We start from the raw sequence: 16521 nt of genomic DNA, 5'->3' as shown, positions 1-16521 counted from the left end.
GAAAATCCGAAATTCTGATCCAAACGAAATTCGAATAAAATTTCAAAGGAAATTCCAAAGAAAACTCCGAAAGAAATTTAAAGGAAATTCTCTTCTTCTATTCTGGAGATTTCAAAGGAAAGTACGGAGAAAATTGCGAGAAATTCCAATGAATATTCAAACGAAGTTCCGAGGAGAATTTCAAAGTAAATCCCAAAAAAAATTTCGAAAAAAAAATTCAAAAGGGAACTCCTATGTAAATTCCAGAGCGAATTCCGAAGGGAATTGCAGTGGAAATTCAAAAGTAAATTCCCAAAAAAATATAGAAGAAATTCCGGAAAAAATAAGCAAATTTCGACATAAATTTCAAAATAAATTTGAAAAGAAATTTCGAAAAAAAAATTAAAAAAAAAACAAATTAAAAGGATATGCATTTGTTAATTTGAAGAGGATATTCCGAAGGAAATTGTGTGAAATTCTGATCCAAACAAAGTTCGAAGAAAATTTCAAAGGAAATTCCAAAGAAAACTTCGAAAGAAATTTCAAATTAAATTCCGAAGAAAAATTGAAATGAAAATCCGAAGAAAAAGCTAGACGAAATTTTGAAAGAAAATTCCGAGCGAAATTCCGAAGAAAAATTGCGAGAAATTTTGATGAAGATTCAAATGAAGTTTTGAGGAAAATTTCAAAGGAAATCCGAAAGTAAATTCCGATAAAAAATCATAAGGAAACTCCTTTGTAAATACCAGATCCAATTTCAAAGGGAATTATGTGGAATTCTGATTCAAACAAAGTTCTAAGAAAATTTCAGAAGAATGTCCAAAGAAAACACCGAAAAAATTTCAATAAAAATTCCGAAGAAAATTCCAAAAGAAATTTCTAAGGAAATTCCAAAGAAAATTCAAAAAAAAGGAAATTCCAAAGAAAATTTTGTGAAATTCTGATTCGAAGATCGAAGAAAGTTACGAAGGAAATTCCAAAGAAAACCCTGAGAAAAATTGCAAAGGAAATTCCGAAGAAAAATCCAAAAAAAAAAAAAGGAAATCGTGAGGAATTCTGATGAAGATCTAAACGGAGTTCCGAGGAAAATCTCAAAGGATATCTCAAAGCCAATTCCGAAAAATAACTCAAAAGATAATTTCTACGTAGATTCCAGTGCGAATTCAGAAGGAAATTGCAGTGGAAATTACTAATGAAATTCAGAAGAAAATTCCCAACAAAATTCCTGAAGAAATTCCGAAAAAATTAACGAAATTCAAATATAAATTTCAAAAGCCATTCCGAAATCTAAAATCTAAAGGAATTTCCTATGTAAATTCCGAAGGAAATTGCAGTGGAAATTTCAGAGGAATGTTCAAACCTAATTTCAAAGGATCTGTAGAAAATTCAAGCGTAAAATTCTGATCCAAACGAATATTGAAGAAAATTTCAAAGAAAACTTCGAAAGAAAATTTCGAAAGAAATTCTGTAGAAAAAACCAAACAAAATTTCGAAGAAAATTCCGAACGTAATTTCGAAGGAGTTTTTGAAAAAAATCCCGAAGAAAATTGCAAAGGAAATTCCGATGAAGATCCAAACGAAGTTCCGAGGAAAATACCAAAGGAAATCCCAAAGAAAATCCTGAAAAAAATTTAAAAGGAAATTCCTATGTAAAGTCCAGAGTAAATTCCGAAGGGAATTATAGTGAAAATTTCAAAGGAAAATCTGAACGTAATTTCGAAGTGAATTTGGAAGAAATTCCGATTTAAATTCAAGAAAGAAATTCCAAGAGTAATTTCAAAAACAAAAAAATTAAACAAACTTCTGAAGAAAATTTCAAAGAAAATTCTCAAAGAAATTCCGAAAACAAATTTAAAGAAAACTACACAGGATTGAAAAAGGGAATTAAAAGAAGTTCCGAAGAAATTACAAAGGAAACTCTGAAGAGAATTCCAAAGGAAGTTCCATTATCATTCATGGAAAAATGTTCTGAAGAATTCGTGTGATAACTGTGATAATTACAATTTAGATTTCGAAGAAAAATACGAAGGAAATTACGAGAAATTCCGATAAAAATTCAAACAAAGTTTTGAGGAAAATTTCAAAGGAAATTCCAAAAAGAATTCCGAAAAAAACATAATGAATTTCCTATGTAAATTTCAGAGGAAATTCCAAAAGGAATTGCGTAAGATTCCGATCCAAACGAAAATCGAAGAAAATTTCAAAGGAAATTCCAAAGAAAACTCCGAAAAAAAATTTCAAAGAAAATGCCGAAGAAAAATTGAAAGGAAATTTCGATGGACATTCTAAAGAAAATTCCGAACGAAATTCTAGAAGAATATTTTGAAGGAAATTTCGAAAGAAATTCCGAAGAAAATTCCAAAGGAAATTCCGATGAAGATCCAAACGAAGTTCCGAGGAAAATACCAAAGGAAATCCCAAAGAAAATCCTGAAAAAAAAATTAAAAGGAAATTCCTATGTAAAGTCCAGAGTAAATTCCAAAGGGGTTTACAGTGAACATTTCAAAGGAATATCCGAACGTAATTTCAAAGTAAATTTGGAAGAAATTTCGATGAAAATTTAAGAAAGAAATTTCGAAAAAAAAAATAAACAAATTTCTGAAGGAAATTTCAAAGAAAATTCCGAAGAAAATTCTCAAAGAAACTCCGAAAACAAATTTAAAGGAAATTACACAGGATTGAAAAAGGGAATTCAAAGAAGTTCCGAAGAAATTACAAAGGAAACTCTGAAGAGAATTCCAAAGGAAGTTCCATTATCATTCATGGAGAAATGTTCTGAAGAATTCCTGTGATAACTTCTGAGGGAAACTCCAGCAGAATTATGTGAGAATGCTTGGCAAAATTTCCGAAATATTACTGAAAGGAGTTTATGGAGATAGAGGGACAGGCGATGCCATATGAAATTTCTAAACGAATGTTCCGAGGAACTTTTGAAGAATCTTCGTCGGTGAATTCCTGTGCTGATTTTTGAAGGATTTTCTGGAGAAAATAACTAGATATATTCCTGAAGACATTTCAGAAGTATTTCCTGGGGAAATTAACAGGGAATTACCAAAAGAAATGCCAGTTATAATTCCTGAAGGGGATCACAGAATAAATTCTGTAGGAATTCCCAAAAGGCTTCCTGGAGGAATTCCCATAAGAGCTCTGGAGGAATTCCTGAAAGCATTCGAGGTATACCTAAAATAATCATTAGAAGAACCAATGGAATTCCTGGAAAAAATCCCTGAAAAATTACAGGAGCAACTTTTTGAGAGTTTTCTGCAGAATTTGTTGGCTGATTTCCAGAGAAATCTTTTATGAAAATCTGGGAGTAATTCCAGTTTAAAGCCTGATTCGCTGCTGAAAATAAATTTCTTTGCCTATCTTGAGGTATGGAAAATTCCTGAAGGGAATCGATCAAAAAGCGCTTTTTTCTGATCGCAATACGCAGTTAAAAAGAAATATGAGTTCAAACGGTAGTCGCTGTCGAAAATTTCTGCAAGGAATCGTCAATGAATTGAAATAAAAACAAATTGAAAAAAAAAAACAACATATATAAAACAAATATGTGTTTTTGCACTTCCGTTGTATATAAGCCTACTTTTCATCAAAAAGATAAACAACATCATGACCTAGTTTTCCTAACAATAGAAAAAGTGCTGAAAATGGCTAGTTTTCAGAACTTTTAACGGTGTTAAAGTAGAACTTGTCAGTACTGTTTTTTGGAGTAATCTGTTCTGGGTTTTAAAACATCTATCTGTTCATCTTCACTTGTAACCCCTTAAGCCTATCAACCCATTTGTCCCAAAGAACTTCGACCACGGTGTGTCTAAAACCGTTATTAACAAAAAAAAAGACCACCAATTTGGCACCCAGCATTCTAAAGATATGATAACATCCTTTCCGTTAATTTGAAATTATTTCATCGAGGTGGAATTTAAGTTATACAGTCAACTCTGCCTTACTCGATTTTTGGTATCTCGATATCGAGCTACAGAACCATAGTTAAAGTTGGTTTTCATGGCTACCACGTTGGTCCTTTGGATCAAATTTGCACTGATTTCGTGTTCTATAACTCGATATCTCCCTTACTCAATGGTACCTTTGTTAGACAGTTGACTGTAATGATTTGAAGGTTTGACACCATTAGTAACGGATATCTTCAGTTCCCAGTTTTGAGGTAATGCCAAACTTTTCAGACTTATTCAATTGAGTATTGAGATACTTTTTCAAGCCACTCCATACTTTTGACGGGTAGTGTATATGACGAAAATGCGTAACAAGATTAGACCATACAAACAAAGAGGTTTATTAAATATTGTGGAAGTACAATTGTTTCACGCTTCACAACACACACAACGACACTCGCAAGCGGCACTCAGCAGGCGTTGATCCGCCTACGTATTGCCATACACACACATTACATACGCACATACAGACAAAGTGCACAGACAGAAAAAGTAGGCTGGTTGGTGGCTGGATAGGCAAAAACCCACAGAGTAGAGTTTAATCAAAAAGAGTTTGCAGCGAGAAGTACTTAGCAAGTGAAAAGTGGAACGGAGAGACAGAAAGAGAGTAAGTTCGAAAGACACACTTCAAAAGAAATCTGGTGCACATCTAAAGAGTGTGGGAAGAAGTATAGAGCGAAACGTTGGCCCAGAACTGGATGCTGTCGAACCGGAAGCCGGACGGAAAGGGGATGTGGTTGCTTGATAGGGGAAAATGCGGCCGGAACTTGTTAAGTATCAGCAAAGTGTATGGTAGCAGTCAGTGGTTAGAGCGATAGGACGGAGATACGTTCAACGAATGTGGATTAGATATGTATGGATATATGATATTCAATTGAAGATAGATAGATTGAAGGCTATTCGTTTTTTTTTTGTGGAAGGAAAAGCTTAAATTTAACATGTACCAATCTTTATTTAATTTATAAATTGGGGTGGGAAATCAACGTGATTGGATGCTGGTGCCGAACATTGAATCATTGCTTCATTTATATTTATGGAGTACTTATTTTTATTCGCTGATCACATTTTAAATCATCTTCTCACAAACATTCCACGGGCATACCATAGGATTTGGATGGAATGAAGTAATTTTATTTGGAAAGTACATTTAATAGTGTACAATCTTTTCAGTGCTTATTTTATACCTATTGGGAGTTTCTTCGAAATGGGTGAAATGGATAATGAGGCAATTTACATCAAAATGATCAATCAGTACGATGCTTTAGACAAGTTTTTCGAGCAACAGATCAAAGCAGTTTTTATCCCAGATTTGTATGAGGGAGCAAAGGGTGCCGCCAATTGTTGTCAGTTGCTCCGAATCTGGTTCAATTCCATCAGGATAATCAAGGATTCATTCCAAATCATATAGAATGGAGTCTGCTACGTTTTGACGGAAGCTCCTGAAGATCGTAAACTATTTATCGATACATTAAAAAGAGACGCACATTATTTTCACTTAACTGAACGTTTGTACAAGGTCGATTTGTGAGGTTTCTCAAGTAACTGGTTATCACCGTCAATAAATGAAATAAATGTTTTACTTGGACTTTTCTCAGTAAAAGTTATCATAATGAAATGGAGTACCCAATCTGGAAATCTTTGGAAACAGCTATCTCGAGAATTTTACATACTTTTCTACGATTACCTCTCGCATGTTTTTTGTAAACCGTATGAACTGTGAGATAGATTTAATTAGAACGATGATGTCCATGCATGCATCCAATGATAAAGAATGTTTAATTTAGTAAAAGCGTCTGTTCCAATCAACATCTGTTAATTAGGTATTTGTCAATTATAAATGCTCGTCAACGCTTCATGTTCCATTCATAGTTGAACACAAAGGTCCCATTTGGAAAACAACCAAATTCAATTTCATTCAGCAATATGTTCCTCTTGGTTATTTATTGTATTTCCCTTTGCCAATTCACACTAATTATTGCATTCAATCACAGTGAACATTTGACCTAGTAAAGCCAACGCTACACAATGGGCCAATCCTGCAGCACTTCATGGTCATCTGTCAAATGTTTGTTATTTTTAGTTGTTTGTAAACTTCGGAAAACAAATTTAATACTAATTTAAAATCTGTATTTTGTTATTAAGTCATTTGAAATTTTACAGATTTGTAGGAAAACAATAATTTTGTTCACCTTAAATCGTCCACACACCCACATTGCTCTCACCGGTCCCAACTCATGACTGCACCGGAAGTGGCTCCATCCCCAGCTGACGCGTTTCCGACGAAATGAATCGATTGCACAGAGTGTGCAATTTGTTTCCGGCGAATCGGGGCTGGCTGGTGGCAGTTTCCCTTGCTACATCCGCCGGACCCGAACCGGACGGCGAAATTTGAAATTTACTGCTTGCCAATCTTTTGTTTATGGCCTCTTGCTGTGAGCGGCATCCCAGCTCTCGCTTGTACCGTACCGATCATCGCACACTGTAGCCGTCGCTGAAAAAACGTGATCGAAATTGTTTGACCTTGAAAACATGATTTTAGTACTATAGTGTCTTCGGGAAAGTTTTTCCATAAAATAATCGCTATTTTATGAAAGTGTCAGTTTGGTGAATAATCCACCTATAAGTGAGAACGAAATTTTATTTTTCGTATTTATGAATTTAAAAATAAACTTTATTCGGGAAAGTTGTAGGTAATATTAGAAGAAACAACTTTGCTGAAGACACCGTATGCATATTTTTTGATTTTCATGTACATTTGTGGAGTTTTTTGTGGAACACCCCTAAAAATCATTTTAGGAGCGGAGCTAAAAATAATGATGATAATCTTAAACATTAATATTTACTGATTTATGGATTGCATATGAATTTTTAAGGAAAAAATAAATGTTTCATAGTTATATTATAAATTTTAGTTTTTGCTGCGAGCTCCGAAAAATTCTCAAGAAAGGACTGAGACTTCTTGCAGAAAAAATAGCAATAAGTGTTTTTCTGCAAAAAATAAACAGCTAACGTTAGAAAAGTGAACGATGAAAAGAGTGTATGATATTTAGTCTGTTTGTCTGTGGTAAACCTGTCTGAACAGATTATTCCGATCTGTTGTTGATTGATGTCATTGTTGATTTGATTGCATAAAATTCGATATAGTGATGCCAGATATTCAAGTTAAGCCAATATAGGGGGTAGTGAATAAGTGTAAATTATATCTGCATGTAAGTAAACATTTTTTCAGACGTTCTTTTGACCGTCAGGCTAAAGCAGGCTAAAAACGGCTTTCTCTGCATTTCATAGTATTAGTTTCAAACCATTGGATGAACATGTTTCAGACTGCGGAAATGTGCGCGTCCAAATGATTTTTAGTGTCAAAAAGGTGCAAAATTTTATATAAAACCTTCAATAACTCGACAAGTATGAGAGATAAAAATATGCTCTTTTGGAGAAAGTTATGTGTTTTTGCAAGTAACAAATAACACTAGTACAATTGAAAATTGTACAAAATCATCCAACCAAGTTATGATGAAAAAAGTGATTTTTAGGGGTGTTTCACAAAAAACTCCACAAATGTACATGAAAATCAAAAAATATGCATACGGTGTCTTCAGCAAAGTTGTTTCTTCTAATATTACCTACAACTTTCCCGAATAAAGTTTATTTTTAAATTCATAAATACGAAAAATAAAATTTCGTTCTCACTTATAGGTGGATTAATCACCAAACTGACACTTTCATAAAATAGCGATTATTTTATGGAAAAACTTTCCCGAAGACACTAGTACTAAAATCATGTTTTCAAGGTCAAAACAATTTCGATCACGTTTTTTCAGCGACGGCTACAGTGTGCATCGGTGGTGGTGAAAGGATTGAACAATGGAAGCGCATACGATTCTTTTGTCTGCTGGGTTTGTACAGCGTGCAAGGAAGTATCACCCAGTCAGGCAGATAGGGTTATCATTCGTCGTGATTTAACAGGTCATGTCCTGATTTTAAATTTGATTTGAAGCGTTCTGATTGATATTCGATATTTTTAAATATGTCCTGATTTTTCTTATCATTTTCCATATATTACCTATACTAGCAACATTGTCTCTCCTAATTTTTAACATATTAGGATAAAATATCTGTTCAGTAAAACATTTAGCTGAATAGCAATCATTATGTCAAAATAAAATATATACAAGAATAGCTTGAAAGTTCAATACAATATCATATTTTAGACTATCATTTATTTTATTACTTCAATATTCACTTGCGTAGCAAAGTTCATTTGAAGAAGGAAAGTTCAACCAATATGGAACAGTTTTAAAATTACCAATTTGCTATTGCTATTTTTATTTTAAAAGCGTGGTTTAATATTTTACATTTCTTTTAAACTAAGATCGGTCACATGCGTGTACAAAATACACGTACCTTAAAAAAAAACTCACTTTTCATACACAGCTCGTGCCAGGTAGTGCTGGTGATACCTGAATGCGTGACTATTTTTGAGTTAAAATCATTATGGTAAGCTGACACGTTATTGACGGAATGTCTGGCTGGCATTGCTAAACTTGGTACCGGGGTGCCTTGCAACACTTTTCAATTTCAATAAACCAAAACCATGACCTAAACGTCATCTCAAAATAATGATGAAAATATGAATTTTGAATTACCGTCCCACAGAATGAGGTGCCAAAATATTGAATAGAATTATTTTATCTTATCAAAAATCACATTCTTCTCGCACATTTAAAAATATAACCTAGCTTCAACTGTTAAATAAAAATACTATTAATTAAAATGATCATATGTGAGATGATTTGCTCAATTCTAATATTTTATTTCCTATAAAATGTCGATATATTTTAATTGGTCACAACTGTGAAGTTTTGTTTTTCATGTATTTAAGGCATTGAAATCAGTACAAGAGCATTTTGATTGCTTATTTGAAAGAAACTAATTGAAATATTTCTACATGGACAAATTCAGCGCAAAATGATCTTTTTCACTTCTTTAGGTCGGTATTTTATTTAAAGTAGGAAAACAAGTAGGCCGTTTGGTCAGCTGGTTCAAAAAGTCCGCCTTATTTTAATTAGCCCTATGTGATTCCACCTTTCGTGTTTCTGCCTTTTGTACGTAGTCGCCTTTAGTTAGTTCTGCCTTCCGTAATTCTGCCTTTCGTGTTTCTGCCTAACGTAGGAAACCCGCCTGTGGAGTGCCGGGGCACCCTCATCAGTTTTATGCCCTACACGGAGAAAACGAAGTACTCAAAAATAAGTTTTTTTATACTCAAAATTAAGTAAAGGCAATCGAACTGAATAGTTGGGTAATTTTCGTTGAACTCAACCTTTGAGTTGTTTAATGTAAACTCAAATTTGAGTAAAAAAATACTTGTTTTGTTTATTGGACTCCTAATTACAAAATATTACTATTTTGAACTAGTGTATTGTCCGAGTTACAAAAAAACCTTGATTGTTTTGTTTATACATACTACTGATGGTATTCAGCGTATTTTAAACTTCCCCAAAACCGGTAAATCACAAAACTTTGTAAATGGATCATTAATTTGCCAAACACTTCGAAAACCCAAAGTTGAGTATAAATAACTCAACGTCCGACATTTAGGCTGCGTACTAGCCGTTGAGTAGTTTAAACTCAATTTTGGTTGAAAAAATGTGTTAGCCATTTTGAAACGTCAACGCTGATCATCTTGAATTAGTCGTCGTCGGTGTTAGACGTGTTAGACGCTGAACAATCAAAATTTTATTTAAAATAAGTCCAAAAGTTGGTGGAATTACTGTGCATGACGTCGTTTTATAGGAAGCACTGGAAGCCAGCTAGGAAATATTCCGAATTGATTAAAGGTAAAGTACATTGAAGAGTTAGGTGTGCAGAAACAAATAATGTTCAATGGTTCTTTTCTTTTTCAGGAGTTCCAGTGCCCTGAGTCTACAATTGTTCTTGGTGCAGGATTGCCGGAATTAAAAAGGTCCTGGTCTCAGCTAAACATAACTGCGCTGTTCCCGTTAGTTGCCGCCCGTCATAAACGATGAAAAAACGAGACGGCCGTTCCAATTGTTGTTGTCGTTCCAACCACCCATCCACCATCATCCATCAGCAAATGTTTCGGTTAAAAATAATTGTTTTCTTCCGGAACTGTCCTGCAGCGGTTCTCAGTGGATGATTGTCGGAATCGATAAGCTGATTACAGTGAATATGAATCAAATGTGATGAAATAAATAAAAAGAAAAATGTGATCATGATGTTAAGGTAAAATAAAATATGATTTAAATCTATTCATTTTCATTAATTACAAAACCATGACTACATTCATATATTTTGACTATATTTTTCATTAGCAAAGCTTTTCCATTAACAAACTACCCATTTTTGAGTATTTTCACCCGAGGTTGTATTGGGTAAAAATCACCTACTGATATAATTCAATGCAGCTACTCAAATTTGAGTACTAGGCTACTTACTCAAATTTGGGGTAACGCACGAACGTGTCGAGTTGGGTCAAAACAACCCAAATTTGAGTACTTCGTTTTCTCCGTGTAGAGAACTAAGGCACGCCAAACGTAAGGACTGGAGACGGGTATGTGAAAGCATCAACAACGCTCCTGCAGCTGCAAAGCTGCACAAAGTCATTTCAAAAGACCATTCAAATGGTCTACGGAGCCTTAAAAAAGAAGACGGAAGTTTTACTGTTGACTCTTCTGAAACACTGAACATAATGATGAGAACTCATTTCCCTGAATCGATCCCATATTCTCAGATGAGGCAAGACAGTAGAAGCATTTACCTAAGAATGCTAATGTCGCTGCTATTCGTGTGACAAACATCTAGTTTGCTGCGATGTGACAGCGTGAGCACCGGGCCTCAAAGTGTCAAAGGCCAAAACAAATCATCCTCTTTTGCGTGGGATCGAGTAATTATTGAAAAATAACAATTAAAGGTAATAATTAGTTAAAATAGTTTTGTTACAACAGCGCCACTAGAATTCTACTACTAATATTTCTATTGGCAAGACATGTATGGGCGATAAATGCCTATCAGAAAGCTTGTGAAATCTTCACGTATTCAACGGTCGAATGGGCATTGAGTTCTATTCAGCCTTCCATATCTGCCGGGAAAGATGAGATTTTCCCAGGCTTACTGCGATAAGGAAAAGAATAGCTTTGTGTTGCGCTTTCGTATATTCCAAAGTGTGGAAAAAGGTTCGAGTTGTTTTCATTCGAAAACTTGGAAGAAAGGACAAAACAACTCCCAAAGCCTCAAGACCTATAAACCTTTCCTATGTTCTTTTACAGACAACGGAAAAAATAATTGATGACTTTATTAAGTCATCAAGGTCAATAGGCCTGTTTGTAAATACCAATTTGCGTATCAATCAGATAAATCTACCATTCCGGCACTGCAGTCGCTGGTAAATTAAATCGAGAAATCTCTTGAAGTCAAAGAAATAGCCGTGGTTGCTTTCCTCGATATTGAAGGAGTATTCGATAAATGCATCCTATAGCTCTTTGAGTTTAGTCATGGAAGCAAGGGGCTTGGATGAAAGTGTTATCGAATGACTATGCTCAAGGATCGGAAAATCTAGGAGGTGCGCAAATACCTATAAGATCTACTAAGGGATGCCTTTAATGTGGTCTCTTGTAGTAGACGAAATCCTTAGAAATCTCAAAGATCAAGGTTATGAGGTAATTGGATATGCTGATGATGTGGCCATCTTGGTGCGTGGAAAGTTTGATAACACAATTTCCGAACGGTTGCAAACTACGTTAAACATTACTCTCAAATGGTGTAGAAAAAAGGGGTTAAACATATACCCTCTAAAAACTATGAATGCTCTTAAGGCATTCACATGTAGATCAAAGTTAGTGTGAGAATGCATTCTTTCTCTGAAGCAGCTGGCCAGTAGGAACGAAGTTACATTGTACTGGGTGCCCGGCTGTTGTGGAATTGAGGGGAGTGAAATAGACGACAATCTAGCAAGACAGGGTGCAGCTTCGAGCTTTGTTGGCCCTGAACCGTTCTGTAGTGTTCCTGAGTGCACTCTCAGGATGAAACTGGAAAAATGGGAAATGTGCATGGTAGAATCCAATTGGAACGCAACGGATACATCCAAGTAAGCGAAAAGATTCATAAAACCCAGTCTAGCAAAAGCCCCGGCTATAGTTAATCTTAATAGAGGGAATCTTAGGATAATAACTGGCTTGATGACCGGTCACTGTCCAAGTAGGTATCATCTTAACCTTTCGATCGTCGCGCGAATTTTTGTAACGCGAGTAGTCGCGCGTTGTACGTTGTACAACACCCTTGGTTTTGCGAATATAGACTCCTGGGACCACTTAGAAAGATGACGGCTTCGGCAAAATTGTTCAGTAGCTCAAAGGCTATCATTATTTTAGCCAAGAAATTTGGAATTTTGCCACAAGGCGGCGCTAGTGAGCATGAAACTTTTGTATAGTAGATCTCAGGATCCTGACCACTTAGAAAGATGGCGTCTTCGGCAAAGTTGTTCGGTAACTCAAGGACTATCATTGTTCGAGCTAGTAGATTCAAAATTTTGCCACCAGGCTACGCTAGTGAGCATAGAACATTTGTTTCGCTAATATCTCAGCAACCTGATCACTTAGAAAGATGACGTCTTCGGCAGAGTTGTTCAGTTGCTCAATTTTTGTCTTTGTTTAATCCTTAAAGTTCGTGATTTTGTAAAATAATGATAGTCCCTGAGCTTCTGAACAACTTTGCCGAAGGTGCCTGTATAAGAAAGTCAAGATCCTGCAGTATCCACAAATTAAAAATTTCATGCTCATTAGCGCCCCCTGGTGGCAAAATATCTTGTTTCTTGGCTCTAATGTGCTACTGAACTATTTTACATAAGACACTATCTTTCTAAGTGGTCAGGCTCCTGAGATATCTGCAAATAAAAGTTCCATGCTCACTAGCGCCGCCTAGAATATAAATTTTGAATCTACTAGCTCGAACAATGATAGTCCTTAACTTACTAAACAATTTTGCCGAAGACGCCAGCCTTCTAAATGGTCAGGATCCTGAAATATTTGCAATACAACAGTAAAACTACCATGCCCACTAGTGCCACCTAGCGGTCAAATTCTGAATTAAATGAGGTACCATCAGATAGCGCTCCAGAACATTATCTCCAGAACAACTTTAGTGAAGATCCCAACTTTCTATATTAGCTAGATTTTGAGATACATCGATTTCAAACTGTGGTTTACTTGAACCGTATATAGTGCGTCCATTATTATGCGACTTCCATGTACATTTGTTGATGTTACCGTATTATTAAGGACTATACTGTTAAGAAAAACTGTCGAGTATTGTACTTAAGAAGATTCTTGAGGAATACATTTTGGTTTAGTGTCGATAGATATCTTTGTTGCAAAATGATAGCATATAAAACACAACTGTTGTACAAAGTATAACAGCGCGACAGCCCGAAGGTTAAAAAGATAGGAAAAATCCAATCCTCTGAATGTCGTTTTTTCAAGCTGAAAACGAAACTGCTGAGAATTTACTCTGCAACCGCGGAGCATTGTTTAACGTTCAACGCTCCGTCATCGTAATCATCGTAAACATCAAAACTTCAAAAGCAGTTTTTCTGTTCAAAACTAAGAATTATACGGTGAAAATGTGTTCACTGTGTTTTGGTTGGAGAATAGAATACAGTGAACACATTTTTCTGTAAATTTTATTTTGAACGAAAAAACTGCTTTTGAAAATTCCCCCTTAATCAAAGAATGTTAACATTTGGAAAAGGGTTAAGACATTTGGCAAGGAACACGGTATGTCTAAACCAGAAGACTATAAAGATCGAATGTATTATAAAGATCGAATACATTTCGTATGGGCTGAACTGCAAACGTGATTTTCATTGACTTTCATAGCCTGTATATAAAAAAATACCTTAAAAGTGAAAAAAAAAACAAAATTTTATGAATGGAATATTTTAAAACCTTCCGATTATGAAAATATAGCCCAACCCTAGTGAAAACAATCCGAGGTACATTCGATTAGCATAATCTGCTGGTTTAGACATAGCGTGAGGTAGTCCTAATAGGGTAATAGACTTAATAAAACGAGTTGTGCCCAGTCGGGACAGTGTGACACATCAACAAATGTCTATCACATCTCAATTCTGAAAGGATATTTGATGAACACCTAATAAAATATGGGTCATACCACAATATTCCTAAATAATGGAAGCAGTGGTTAATAGGCTCTACAAATGAGGAAAAAAGGATTACATCCCGCTGTTTAGAATAATAGCCGTGAAGATTTTGGCATTTAAATGCACAGGGAAAATTTTCATTTCAATTGGTAAAACTGTCGTAACCTAATCTACATTTGATCGCCAATAAAATCTAAACAAACGGATTTTTAATAAAAAGTTTGAAAACACAGTTTCAATGACATATCAACCACTTCAAATTATACATTGAGACATGTTCAGTGTATGTACACAATTTGAAAATAGGTACATGCCCATCTTTTCAAATTCAACTGGTCACCCTACAGGAAATACCTCCCGGTGTGAATTGATGGCTTTTCGAATTTTGTTTAAAGGCGTGCACAGTGGAGGGAAGTGCTGTGAGGGAAAGTTCTTTTGTTATTGTCAGATCCAACCCCCTGGAGGGACGTTGCTTTAGTCGCTGCGTTGGTGTAATTGAATTCTTTTCCATTGATCGGGATTGAGTGGTAGCTAATATGGCTCAGTGAAAGGGTTGTTTACTAGCTGGAAGGCAGCTTCAACTATGAGCTTCGATTTTAAACATTTCCAATCACTTTAGCCTGAAAACTATTACAGATTATATACGGCATCTAAGGGGGGAGGAAAATGCACTACCACACATGAAATCGTACTAAGGTAGGTCGATTGTAGATGAGCGCAAAGTGTGAATTTCATCTGGAAAGCAGGTAATTAGCTACACTGTGCACACAGTGACTCGAGGCTGCGTTACCGGAAAAGGTTTGCTCTATGGGTACCCCCCCAAAGCAATGCTGAAGTACAGTGAGAGCAGCTAATAACGATGCAGCTGAGAGTTTCGATCGCTCCAACGAAAAGTGTAGACAAATTCTGGAGGAAAATATTGACCGTTCAGTTCCTAACTTGTTCGCGACCGTTTGAAACAGTCGTCGTTCTAAACGGTCGGTGAAACAGTCGCTGTCAGATTGAGCAGCAACAACGAGCGAGAAGATTTTCGCGCGCAAACTAGCTAACCTACTCATTCAAGTAGAGCAACAAGGACAGCAGAGTGGGCGTCGAGTCAGATTTCCAAAACAGCTGTTGTTGACACTCGGCTGTCGGCTGCACGGCTCGGAAAATGAGGGGTGGTTGGATGGAATGTTTATCAAAGTATGTTTCACTAAACAAAATTCCACTTGTGATAAATGTTTCTAATGCTCAAAATACAGGTTCAATGAAACAATTCAATAAGTGGCAATAGTTTATTGCGCGTAAGGTATGTATAGTTATCCTAATTATGTGTTGCCAACATTGTTTCATCTGGATGGAATACATTGAGATAATGGAATACATTGAGATAATCCAACATTGAAGTGGATATACAATATTTCAGCGCATACGGTTGTGCTGCAGCAAGGACCCGGCAGAACATGGACATAGAGCAAATGTTCTAGTCTCAATACATACTGAAGCTCTATCCGAAACATAAGGCATTTTGCAATAGCTCGTGCCGAATGCCGGGCAAATATATGGATATAGACATCTTGAAGGATGAATGTAATTTGCTCGAAAGGTGGAAGAGGTAATTCGATGAGCACCAGAATGGTTCTGAAATTGCATGCAGCAAGTGTCATGATAATGGAGGAAATGCTGATTTCAGTCCAGACTCCCCACATTAAGGTAAGATAAGGATGCCAACAGCCAAAGATACAAACATTTTATAAATTTGTTACAAAATGCTTGAAAGGTCTTAATGTGATTTTAGAAAGTTTATTTTTTGTGTAGTGTTTTTAATTTAATATTTAACATTTTCCGACCAATTGATGAGAACATTTCATACTGACAAAATGTCAACTTGGAGATTTCAAATGAAGAACTTTTGTTTTATTTGGTAATATCATAAGTTGAGTTTTAGAAGTACTTGGAGAAATCTTCCTGTTGTGCAAGTATGAAACAGGTATTATATAGTATAAATAGTATGAAAAATCCATACACTTATGTTATCTGATACATATGACACGCAGACTTCGTCGATTGACGGAGAGGCTTGTGTCATCCACAAATAATGGTTTTTGACATCCCTGTATTGTACAATGTATGTAAATATCTGGATGTATGTTATCTTTGGTTCATTTCAATACAATTTCGATGCATGTATTGGTGGTATAACTCTTTTGACATTTCGATGTCTTCATACCTGCATACAAATAGCAAAATGGGTACTAATTTTTGAGCACGAGTTTCACTTATGTTATGTGACATCAGACTTGTTTTGATAGATGATTTTGAATAACGTTTAGTTCTATCGTCATACGTGAGAATTGTATTGATATGTAGTTTGTGATCTCCAAGGGGTTTTAGCAAAACGTGGCAGTCTTTTCCTTTTGTGGTTTGGATGTATGT

The 16521-nt window shown here is 35.5% G+C and overlaps 1 protein-coding gene across 8 annotated transcripts in view; it reads right to left on the bottom strand.

Annotated features, from left to right (window-relative positions):
* Positions 1–16521, bottom strand: part of LOC5566546 (calbindin-32) — a 302845-nt gene that overhangs the window by 33976 nt on the left and 252348 nt on the right. The gene's annotated exons all lie outside the window — the stretch shown is intronic.

The sequence above is a fragment of the Aedes aegypti genome, chromosome 3 (genome assembly GCF_002204515.2).
Source record: "Aedes aegypti strain LVP_AGWG chromosome 3, AaegL5.0 Primary Assembly, whole genome shotgun sequence".
Taxonomy (NCBI): domain Eukaryota; kingdom Metazoa; phylum Arthropoda; class Insecta; order Diptera; family Culicidae; genus Aedes; species Aedes aegypti.
The sequence above is the reverse complement of the archived record's forward strand: the minus strand, read 5'-3'. Positions and strand labels throughout refer to the sequence as shown.